The sequence below is a fragment of the Telopea speciosissima genome, chromosome 1 (genome assembly GCF_018873765.1).
Source record: "Telopea speciosissima isolate NSW1024214 ecotype Mountain lineage chromosome 1, Tspe_v1, whole genome shotgun sequence".
Taxonomy (NCBI): Eukaryota; Viridiplantae; Streptophyta; class Magnoliopsida; order Proteales; family Proteaceae; genus Telopea; species Telopea speciosissima.
This window is the reverse complement of record NC_057916.1, coordinates 14,304,296-14,314,494: the sequence shown is the minus strand read 5'-3', so window position 1 is coordinate 14,314,494 and position 10,199 is coordinate 14,304,296. Positions and strand designations below refer to the sequence as shown.

General features: G+C 42.1%; 1 long non-coding RNA gene across 1 annotated transcript; it reads right to left on the bottom strand.

Annotated features, from left to right (window-relative positions):
• Positions 1-218: 218 nt before the first annotated feature.
• Positions 219-4,384, bottom strand: LOC122656296. The gene is made up of 4 exons (XR_006332077.1): positions 4,345-4,384; positions 4,164-4,211; positions 3,313-3,511; positions 219-342 (listed from the first exon to the last, which is right to left on the bottom strand). It is a non-coding gene; the product is annotated as an uncharacterized LOC122656296 (long non-coding RNA).
• Between the last annotated feature and the right edge of the window lie 5,815 nt (positions 4,385-10,199).

Sequence of the window (10,199 nt, the reverse complement as noted above, 5' to 3'; positions counted from 1 at the left end):
ATTTGGAAAGCCATCTCCTTTGAAGTCTCTTCCAAACTCAGCCATACCTGTCTTCGTGCGGTCTGGGACTCCCCTAGGAACAACCTTGATCTGTCTAGTTTATTCCCTTCTACCTCTACGTAGGTTGGCTTGTTGTTTCTCCCCACCCTCTTTCCCTTGTATATCCCTTCCTCTTTTCCTGCCCCCTCCTGGGGTTTGGTAATATATATTTATTCACCCAAAAAAAAAAAGTAAGCAAACATTGGATCTCAAACCTGGTGCATTGTCGTACTCTCCTTGGCCAATTCTTCTATTTTCTGGACACAAATTTGAGCCCATATTTTTAGATTTTCAATCTCTTCTCTGTTGTGCAAGTAAACTAATGTATTAACCACAGTCCACTACATTATTTTTTTTTTACCTTTAGAGGAATGGAAAGAAAAAAGTTCCATCAGAAAAATACATAATGAATCAAGAATATGATAATGAAGGACCTCATTTTTGGAGTTAAACATGTATGGTTGCTCATTATTTTTTTTGGGTGAGTAAGTATATATTACCAAACCCCATAAGGGGGCTGGAGGAAAAGAGAAGGGGGGGGGGAATGTACAAGGAGAAAAGGGGGGGGGGGGGAGAGAAAAGAGTCAAGTCCTCTTTAAACTAGAAGGGGACCGCAACAAACTGCTATCCAGACCCCAGGTAACAACAATGTGCCTGTTCCTTGGGGTATCCAAGAAGGAACAGTGAGGGATAGTGCTGATCTTAGAGGAAACTTCAAAGGAGATGTCTTTCCAAATCAAGTCGAAAGATCTAGATTTAGAAGTCCATCTCCTAAGATTCCTCTCCATCCAAATGTGACGGACAACAGAGCCAAAAACAAGTTTGCCAATACTGTCACAGATGGTGCTGCCTTTAAAAGCTTTGGTCAACCAGATGCATTCTCGATCAAATGGAAGGTGTCTCTTGCTTCGGTACCAGATGGAAGAAAGGGCTTTTTTCCAGATGGTAGAAGAAAATGGGCTAGCAAAGAAGAGATGAGCAGTGTCCTCAAAACCGTTCCAGCAAAAGGTACAAGAGGGATGGACAAGGATGTGACGGTGCAGGAGAAAGGCTTGTGTAAGAAGGCAAAGGTGAAGCGATCTCTAGGCTGTAAAGCTATGGCGAGGGATTGAGTCTTTGAACCAGGCTAGGTTGTGCTAGGGGACGGGGGCGGAAGGGTTACGGACAAGGTTCCAAGATGATCTAGTGGTAAAGCGACTAGAGGGGGAGGGGAGCCAAATTGCCTTGTCCCTAATGGCAGGAGAGGGGAGGTTAATGGGGGGGAGGATAGGCCAAATTTGGGATAGGATAGAGGGAAGGGGAGAGGGAGGGGACTAGGAACCAAACGATATGATGAGGGACAGGGGCAGATTTGGGGATGCCAGAAGAGTAGACAGCTCTAGGGCCAAAGACATTGTAAAGGATGCCTAAGGGATGCCAAGGGTCAAGCCAAAGAGAGGTAGAGGAGCCATTAACAGTGGAGGTGGCTGAAAGGGCAAGAGGCTGGAGAAGGAGGATCTTACGCCAAACCCAAAACGCATCAAGGCGAAGAGGAGCAGTCCAAATGGACTCGTTCTTAAGAAGATGGGAGTAGACCCAGTGGACCCAGATGGAATCTTGCTTGGATGAGATTTTCCAGATGAGTTTGAGGATTCCGGCAATGTTGGAGTCCTAAATGCGGCGAATGTCTAGGCCTCCTTCTGCTTTGGGAAGACAGACGGATTTCCAGCTGATTGGATGTAAGAATTTAGAGGTTTCTTTCCCTTTCCAAAGGAAAGCACAGAAGAGGCTCTCAATAGCTTTGATGGTGGCTTTAGGGATGGCGAAGATGCCACACCAGTAAATGTAGGAAGATTGGAGGACCGATCTGTTACATTCAAGCCTACCCGCATAGGATAAGAGTCTGCCTTTCCAGAGCTGGAGGCGCTTGTGGATATTATCAAGCATGGGGGTGCAATGATGGCTGGAGAGCCTGGCGGGTATGAGCGGCAGGCCAAGGTATTTGACAGGAAGGGAGCCGAGAGAGAAGCCAGTGAGACGGAGAAGGGTTTCTCTATCAGACTCGGGGATCCCAGCGAGGAAGAGTTTGGATTTAAGGAGGTTGATACGGAGCCCAGAAAGGTCCTCAAAAAGGCGGAGAGAGGCCATGATGGCAGCAATAGAGGAGGGGGTGGCCTTGGAGAAAATCATCAGATCATCAACGAAGGCCAGGTGAGTAAGGTTGATGTGCTTGCATTTGGGAATGGGGGAAATGAGATGGAGATTAGTTTTGGATTGGAGGCTCCTAGAGAGGACTTCAAGGGAGAGGGAAAAAAGGAAGGGGGAGAGGGGGCATCCTTGGCGAATGCCTACCGAGGACTTGAAAAACCCGGCAGGAGAGCTATTGACAAGAACAGAGTAGGAGGGGGAGGAGATGCAGGCATGAATCCAGCGCACAAAAGCACTAGGGAAGCCCATATGGGTGAGCACGTTGCAGATGAAGTCCCATCGGATGGAATCAAAAGCTTTATGGAGATCAATCTTCAAGAGAGCAGTAGGGGAATGGGATTTGCGATCAAAACCACGAACAATCTCAGAGCAGATGATGATATTGTCCGCAATGCTCCGGCCTGAGATGAACGCGGATTGATTAGGGTTGACCAGATCAGGGATGACTCGCTGGATCCTATTGGCAAGGATCTTTGCGATGAACTTGTAAAGGAGGTTACACAATGAGATGGGTCTGAAATTAGACAAGGAGGAGGCTCCATCCAGCTTGGGAATGAGACAAAGGAAAGTTTGATTGATCTGGGCAAGTTGACTGGGTTTGAAGAAGAAACTGCGGATGGCTTTGAAGAGTTCTCCTTTGATCGAGTCCCAGCAACTGAGAAAGAAACCTATACTAAAGCCATCAGGACCAGGGGCTTTGTTGGCTTTATGGGAGAGAATGGCATTGGAGATTTCGTCATCCGAGGGGATAGACAGAAGGAAATCAGATAGAGAAGGGGGAACAAATTTGTTGATGAGATTAGGGGGAAGGGTGGAGACGGGGTTGTGAAGAGGGATTGAAAAGAGAAGAGAAGAAGGAGGCAGCTTCGGCCTTGATCCCGGAGACTGAGGAAATAGGGGTTCCATCAGAAGAGATGAGTTGGGTGATAGAGTTGGAACTAAGCCTGGCTCGCAAGGAGCGATGGAAGAAGGCAGTGTTCGAATCTCCCAACTCAAGTCACTTGATTCTGGATTTTTGGTGCAGAAAACTTTCTTCGAGGAGGGAGAGAGAAGCGAGCTCCTTGGAAAGCTTTTGCTCATTATTACCGAGTCAATAGAGTGCAATCTTTTTTTTTTCTCGTCTTGGCCTAAGGTAGCTCAGGCTGAGATCACTGCCAACACCCACACCACCCCTTGCTTCACTTCTAACTACTTCATCAACCCAATTGTGATCTGGCTCCCCCCTTTCGACATCATCTACAAGATTTATATCTGGTTCGCAGTTATCCAGTGTGGCATGCACAATCTGCGCAAAGTATAAATCCTTAAATCAAAAGAAATTCATGATTGAAGAACCCAATTAAACTTAATATAGCCAAGATTTCAAGATGTACAAACAGAAGCTTAAATTGGAAGTATATTCACAAGTAGAGAGACTTGATTATCAGACTCGCATATATACATGAATGCGCATGCTTTAATTATAACTTGCTACAGGTTTACAAACCGTTGAACCTATGTAACTACCATTACCTGTGTTAGCGTCAGACGCAGATAATGTTAGATGGATACATATCAAACTCAATGATCTCCTAGAACTAAATGCAGTCTGCAGACACATCCAGACTATGTCAAACATGCATCAATATGAGTAAACATGTCAAAAATCTAACAAGGGTGTGAAGTCTTGGAATGCCAGCCCTAGACACAATATATGAGCTACACCTAAAGTTATTTCAGAAGAAACTACTCTCATTGTGGAAAGTACCTACCACAGCCCCTAATCATTCCTCTTTTAAAACATTTCCACATTGTTGTTTCTAACTTTAAACTGTTTTCCTTGTGCAGCTACTAGCTCCAAAGCTCAATTTATTCACACTGTGCCAGGAAATAAGTCATAAAAATTAAACACTGGGTCCAATTGCCAACACATACTAAAGCATTAGAAAACCAGTCACCTCATCAAAACCATCAAGAACATGTGAAAAATCTGCCATAAACCACACCTGAAATGTGAAAAATCAATTTGACTCAATGAGGAATTAGATGGAGGTAAATTTAAAAAAAGATTGTGCTCATGTTGCGTTAACAAGAAAACATTACAACCGGAAAAAAAAAAAAAAAAAACCCACCAACTACCATAGCTGAAAGGCATTGCAAACTTGATACCGTCAAAAAGCACTTGCTATATTCCTTCCCAGGCTCACGTGCAAGCAAGCATGCATACTCTAGGAACCAATTTCTCAATATTGGGAGCATAACTTCCATCTGCCTGTTCATGCACAAAGGCAAGAACAGAACCAGCATAAAACATATGGAGAAGTAACCGTAAAAGTAAAGATGAGAGTAAAATCATAAAAGAAGCCTGTTCATTGTTCATTGATTAGAAAAAAGTAAGCATGAAAGGTAGAAGTAAAACAAAATTCAGAAACTTTGTTAAGGACAAAAACCAAATCCATAACTTGATGGCATCTGGTCCAAGTAAGCAAGCACTTCACAAACTGTTGGCACAAATCCACAATCTAAGCATCATCCCAAATCTAATCAGATGCTCAAATGAATGCTCCACTTTCAGATCAAATGATTGAAGAGGATCCCTTTATAACAATTGTAAACCAATCCAACCCCCCCTCCAATATATATATATAGGGATCAAGAGCCTCCTTTTCCATTCAGGTTCGTTGTCCATGACAAGGAAAAACCTATCACTAGTTCCAATATTTTGGAGGATAAGCTCAATAACCTTTCAACCTTTACACTTTTGCCTTAAATTTCTGATTAACTTTCCAGTTACAAAAATTCAAAGAAAGGAAGAAAAAGAAAAATAAATGAGTGCATCTATAAGTGCAGAATGCCTATCAAGCTGTTAAATGTTCAAAGTTTATATCTTTTTCTTCCAATTGTTTGATCTTTGCACTTCCCTTCGATATGAGGAAAATCTATGTTTTCCACCACAACCAATAAGAAGAAGAAAAAAGTCAATAGTATACCAACAATGGGGGAAATATGTAATTTAAGATCAGTTTCTGCACTGAATGGATGTTTCACCAAGCAGAAAAATCTACTGATTTCGCAACAACAGATTGTTAAGAGCAAACACAACACTTATATTGAAGTCTTGAAGGGATTAACCAGTTTGTATGATGCAAAGAAAAAGTAGCAAGATATATAAGTAACTTATTAGATAATGATGCCAATTACATCCTAAAATCACCTGACAATGAATGAATCCGGTCAAGGTTTTGCATCCTAAAATACGAACATGGTCTTGCTTTGTGGAGTCCCAAAGTCCAAGAGTTCAATTACAACAATCAGTAGACTGAGAGCGAAGTTTGCCCTATAGAACAAAATGCATACATGAGAAATATATTTGAGATAATGCCAAAGAACTGCCATATATGGCCTAGTAGCAAAAGAATGCAAACAGACCCACCTTCCGACTACTAAAATAGATACAGTATCAAGAATTTATGGACAAAATTTTCCCTAAATAAAGTAGTAAGAACAAAAAGGAAAGAAATAAAAATTGAAAACTACTCCATAAGTCAAAATGAGGGGAATATTTTAATGACACCAAATCCGGGTCAAGCTAATGAGTCTGAAGTCACTTCTTGAGTTGCCTTGTGCCAGAAACGGAAATAACAGTAGTTGGAAGTTCTAAGAAAATAGGAAATGAGACTAGTTTCATTAGAACATTAAGTCCTAAATAAACTTTTTTTTTTTCTTTTTTTAATTAAAAAAAAAACTGTATTCCACAACTAAAATTAAAATAAAAAATCAAGAAAGATAAGAGGGGAAAAGAAAACCATTACACTTACATCTGCTCCTTGCATATGCAAAGCAGTTTATGGTATGCCTCTGTGATAAGACTGATATATTTGATATGCTCAGACCTCAATTCTTTTGAGCACCTTTGTTTAAGATACTTGGCAATCTACAGCAAAGAAAAGGAGACCAAAATAACCTCCAGGTAGAAGCCATTGATACGCAAATAATGAAAGGAGGTTAACTTATGTTGAAAGAAGGGAGTACCTTTGGAATTCGGAGGGGGTTCTTGGCAGCATATTCACACAATTTAACAGTTTTCCGTTCATTTGGAGCACCCTTCGACAAAATTACACAGCTAGACATCATTATCCTGGATTTTAAAAAGATAAGTAGGACTACTCTGTTTTTATAACACCATGTAAAAAGAAGATAGATGTGTCTATCTCAAACAAGGTTACAAGACATCCAACATGACTACCCTACAAACTAGATAGGAAAACACATCTGTATATGTACTTTCTCTCTCTCTCTCTCTTATCTGGGAAGGTCAGTGTTTCTATCACAAAATCATGTGGTACGTTTCAATTCAAAAGAGCTCAGAAGGAACTTTCCTCAGCCACTGTAGACAGACTTAAATTAGGGAAAGGCTTGGATGATTTAGTCATCCCAAGCACATCTTTATTTATAATCATAATGAAGAATGAAACAATTGTACATTAGCAATGTGGGACTAAACCACATGTACGAAATAAATAAAATATCAAAAGAAAGAGGATCAGAATACCCCCACGGTATTCTGGCCATATAGCTAATACTCCCCCTCAAGTTGGTGCATATATATGATGCATGCCCAACTTGACTAAGATAGGATGAAACAGCTTGCTACTCAACCCCTTAGTGAACACATCAGCCAGTTGATCAGTGGACTTCACAAAGGGAACACAAATGAGGCCGACTTCAAGCTTCTCCTTGATGAAATGACGGTCAACCTCCACGTATTTAGTACGATCATGCTGGACAGGGTTATGAGCAATGCTAATGGTGGCTTTATTGTCACAATAAAACATCATAGGAAGATGGACAACAACACCAATATCCTGCAATAATCCTCTAAGCCACAGAAGTTCACAAATTCCTTGTGCCATTGCGCGGAACTCGGCTTCAGCACTAGACCTTGCCACAACATTCTGCTTTTTGCTACGCCATGTGACAAGGTTCCCACCCACAAAGGAACAGTAGCTAGAGATAGATTTCCTGTCAAGAGAACCAGCCCAATCGGCATCAATATAGGCTTCAATCTTCAAGTGACTATTGGGAGATAGAAGGATTCCCTTTCCCGGAGCAGACTTCAAATACCTCAAAATACGACGGACTGCATCCATATGAGAGGAATAGTGATCATGCATGAATTGACTCACCAAACTTATAACAACTGCAATGTCAGGGCGTGTGTGAGAAAGGTAGATTAGTTTGCCCACTAACCGCTGATAAGCACCCTTGTCAACAAGCTCACCCTCTTTCTCCCTTAGTTTTGTAGTAGCTTCCATAGGAGTATCTGAAGGATGACAGCCAAATAGCCCTGTCTCAGTCAATAGATCAAGGACATATTTTCTTTAAGAAAGAAAGATGCCCTTTGAAGATCGAGCAACTTCTATCCCTAGAAAATATTTTAGGGGACCAAGATCTTTGACCTCAAACTCACGGCCAAGAAGAATTTTCAAATCCCTGATTGCAGCATCATCATTACCCGTGACCACAATATCATCCACATAGACTATGAGAAGAGTAACCTCATTACCAAGTCGTCTGATAAACAAAGTGTGATCAACATTGCTCTGCTTGTAACCTGCTGAAATCATAGCCTTATGAAATCTGCCAAACCAGGCCCTAGGGGATTGGTTCAAACCATAAAGGGCACGCTTCAATTTACAAACCCTGCCCTTAGTCCTGTCATCAGAAAAACCTGGTGGAATGTCCATATATACCTCCTCCTTAAGCTCTCCATGGAGGAAGGCATTTTTGACATCTAACTGCTGAAGATCCCACCCAAGATTCACAACACAAGATAATAACACCCTGATGGTGTTGAGCTTTGCCACTAATGCAAAGGTCTCCTGATATTAAGACGGGAGTTGAGTACCCTAAAGGGCAGCCTATTGATGAGATAGGCTGCCGTAAGAACCGCATCCCCCCAATATTGAGACGGGACATTTTTCGCAAACATCAAAGCTCTGGCCATTTCTAACAAGTGGCGGTTTTTCCTTTCTGCCACACCATTCTGGGCAGGGGTATCAACACAACTAGTTTGATGAATGATCCCATGGTCAGCCAAATATTTTTGAAATTGTGATTCTTTATACTCTGTCCCATTTTCACTTCTCAATATTTTGAGAGTAGCTTGGAACTGAGTTTGGACCATTTTATGAAAGTGCTGAAAACATGAAAAAAAACTGATTTTTTGTGTGCAAAAGATACACCCATGTGTGCCTAGAATGACAATCAATGAAAGAGATAAACCACCGATGACCAGAAATAGAGGGTTTACGATTAGGGCCCCAAACATCAGAGTGCACTAATTGAAAGCAAGAAGAACTCCTTTTATTTAAAATAGGATAATTTGAACGTGTTTGTTTGGTCAGAACACACGCCTCACAAAAAAAGTCATCCTTAGTATGAAGGGTGACCAAACTAGGAAATAAATGTGCTAAAATTCCTAAAGGGGGGTGACCTAACCTAGAGTGCCACTGGTAGAGTTCAGAAGAGACCATGGAGTTCTGGTGTAGTGGAGAAAGCAATGGTGATGGAGAGAAGCGACCATCATCAAGCAGGTACAGCCCACCGTGCACTTTACCCAATCCAATCGTCCTCCCAGAGTCCAGATCTTGAAACACACAATGAGAAGGAAAGAAAGTGACTTTGCAGTTAAGATTACGAGTAATACTACTAATGGAAAGAAGGTTAGTAGTAAAATTAGGAATATGCAAAACAGAAGTTAATGGAAGAGAGGAAATGCAGTTGATGATTCCTTTTCCAGATATAGAAAAAAGGGAACCATCAGCTACCTTGACCTTGTCTTTCCCAGAAGTGGGAGAATATCTATGAAACAAACCAGAGGAACCGGTCATATGATCTGTAGCCCCAGAATCTATGATCCAAGGATGTGAAGCTACAGAAGCACAATGACCCCCAAATGGAATACCTGACCGAGCAAAGTGGGAACCTGAAGTAGCAGAAGAATTGGCAGTAGCTGATGTAGTAGAGGCAGCAGCAGCGAAAGACCTCAGTATACGAAGGAGTGCTTGTAGATCATCCTGGGATAGACCAGGGTCAATAGTAGGGGCCGCAATAACAGTCTCAGTCTGATGGGCCTTGGTCTTAGTCTTTGTCTTGGTCTTAGCAGCCTTTTAGCTTCAAAGTCAGCCAGTTTCCCACGAAGTTTCCAGCACTTCTCCTTGGTGTGGTAAGGTTTGTGATAGTACCCACAAACAACAGACCCAGTAGTAGAATCACCACGAGAAGCAGTGCCACTAGGTGCAGGAGTGGCAGGGGCAGCAGCTTGGAGTGCCGATCTGTCAGTAATAGGAGGGTGCAACATGGCAGCCCTACGGTTTTCTTCAGAGGAGACCAGGGCATAGGACTGTTCAAGTGTGGGAAATGGCTTATGACCCAACACCTGAACCCAAATCTGATCATACTCGACATTCAAACCTGCCAAAAAATCATAGACTCTGATCTTGTCCATATGTTGTTCGTAAGAAGTAATATCAGCAGCTGTACTTGGGTGAAAGTCAGAAAAGTGGTCCAGTTGCTACCAAAGGTTGCGCAAAGTAGCATAATATTTGGACACTGAAAGTTCTCCCTGAGTGGTGTGAAGGACCTTCTTTCGGATTTCATATACTTGGGCATCATTGCCAAGCTGCCCATATGTTTCCTTGCATGCAGCCCAAATCTGAGAGGCAGTGTCCAGAAGAAGAAAGTCATGCTGTAAATCTGAAGTCATAGAGCCTATCAGATAAGACATCAGAACACCATTATTGGCAAGCCATTTGTCCTGAGCAGGTCCTGGTGCAGTAGGCATAACACAAGTGCCATTAATATGACTGGTGAGACCACGGCCTATAATGGCAAAAGAGGCAGATCTGGACCAGAGAAGATAATTCGAGCCATCTAGTTTAATAGGATTTGGTGGGAAGCTATGGTACTCTGTCTTGCTGTGGCCATCATTA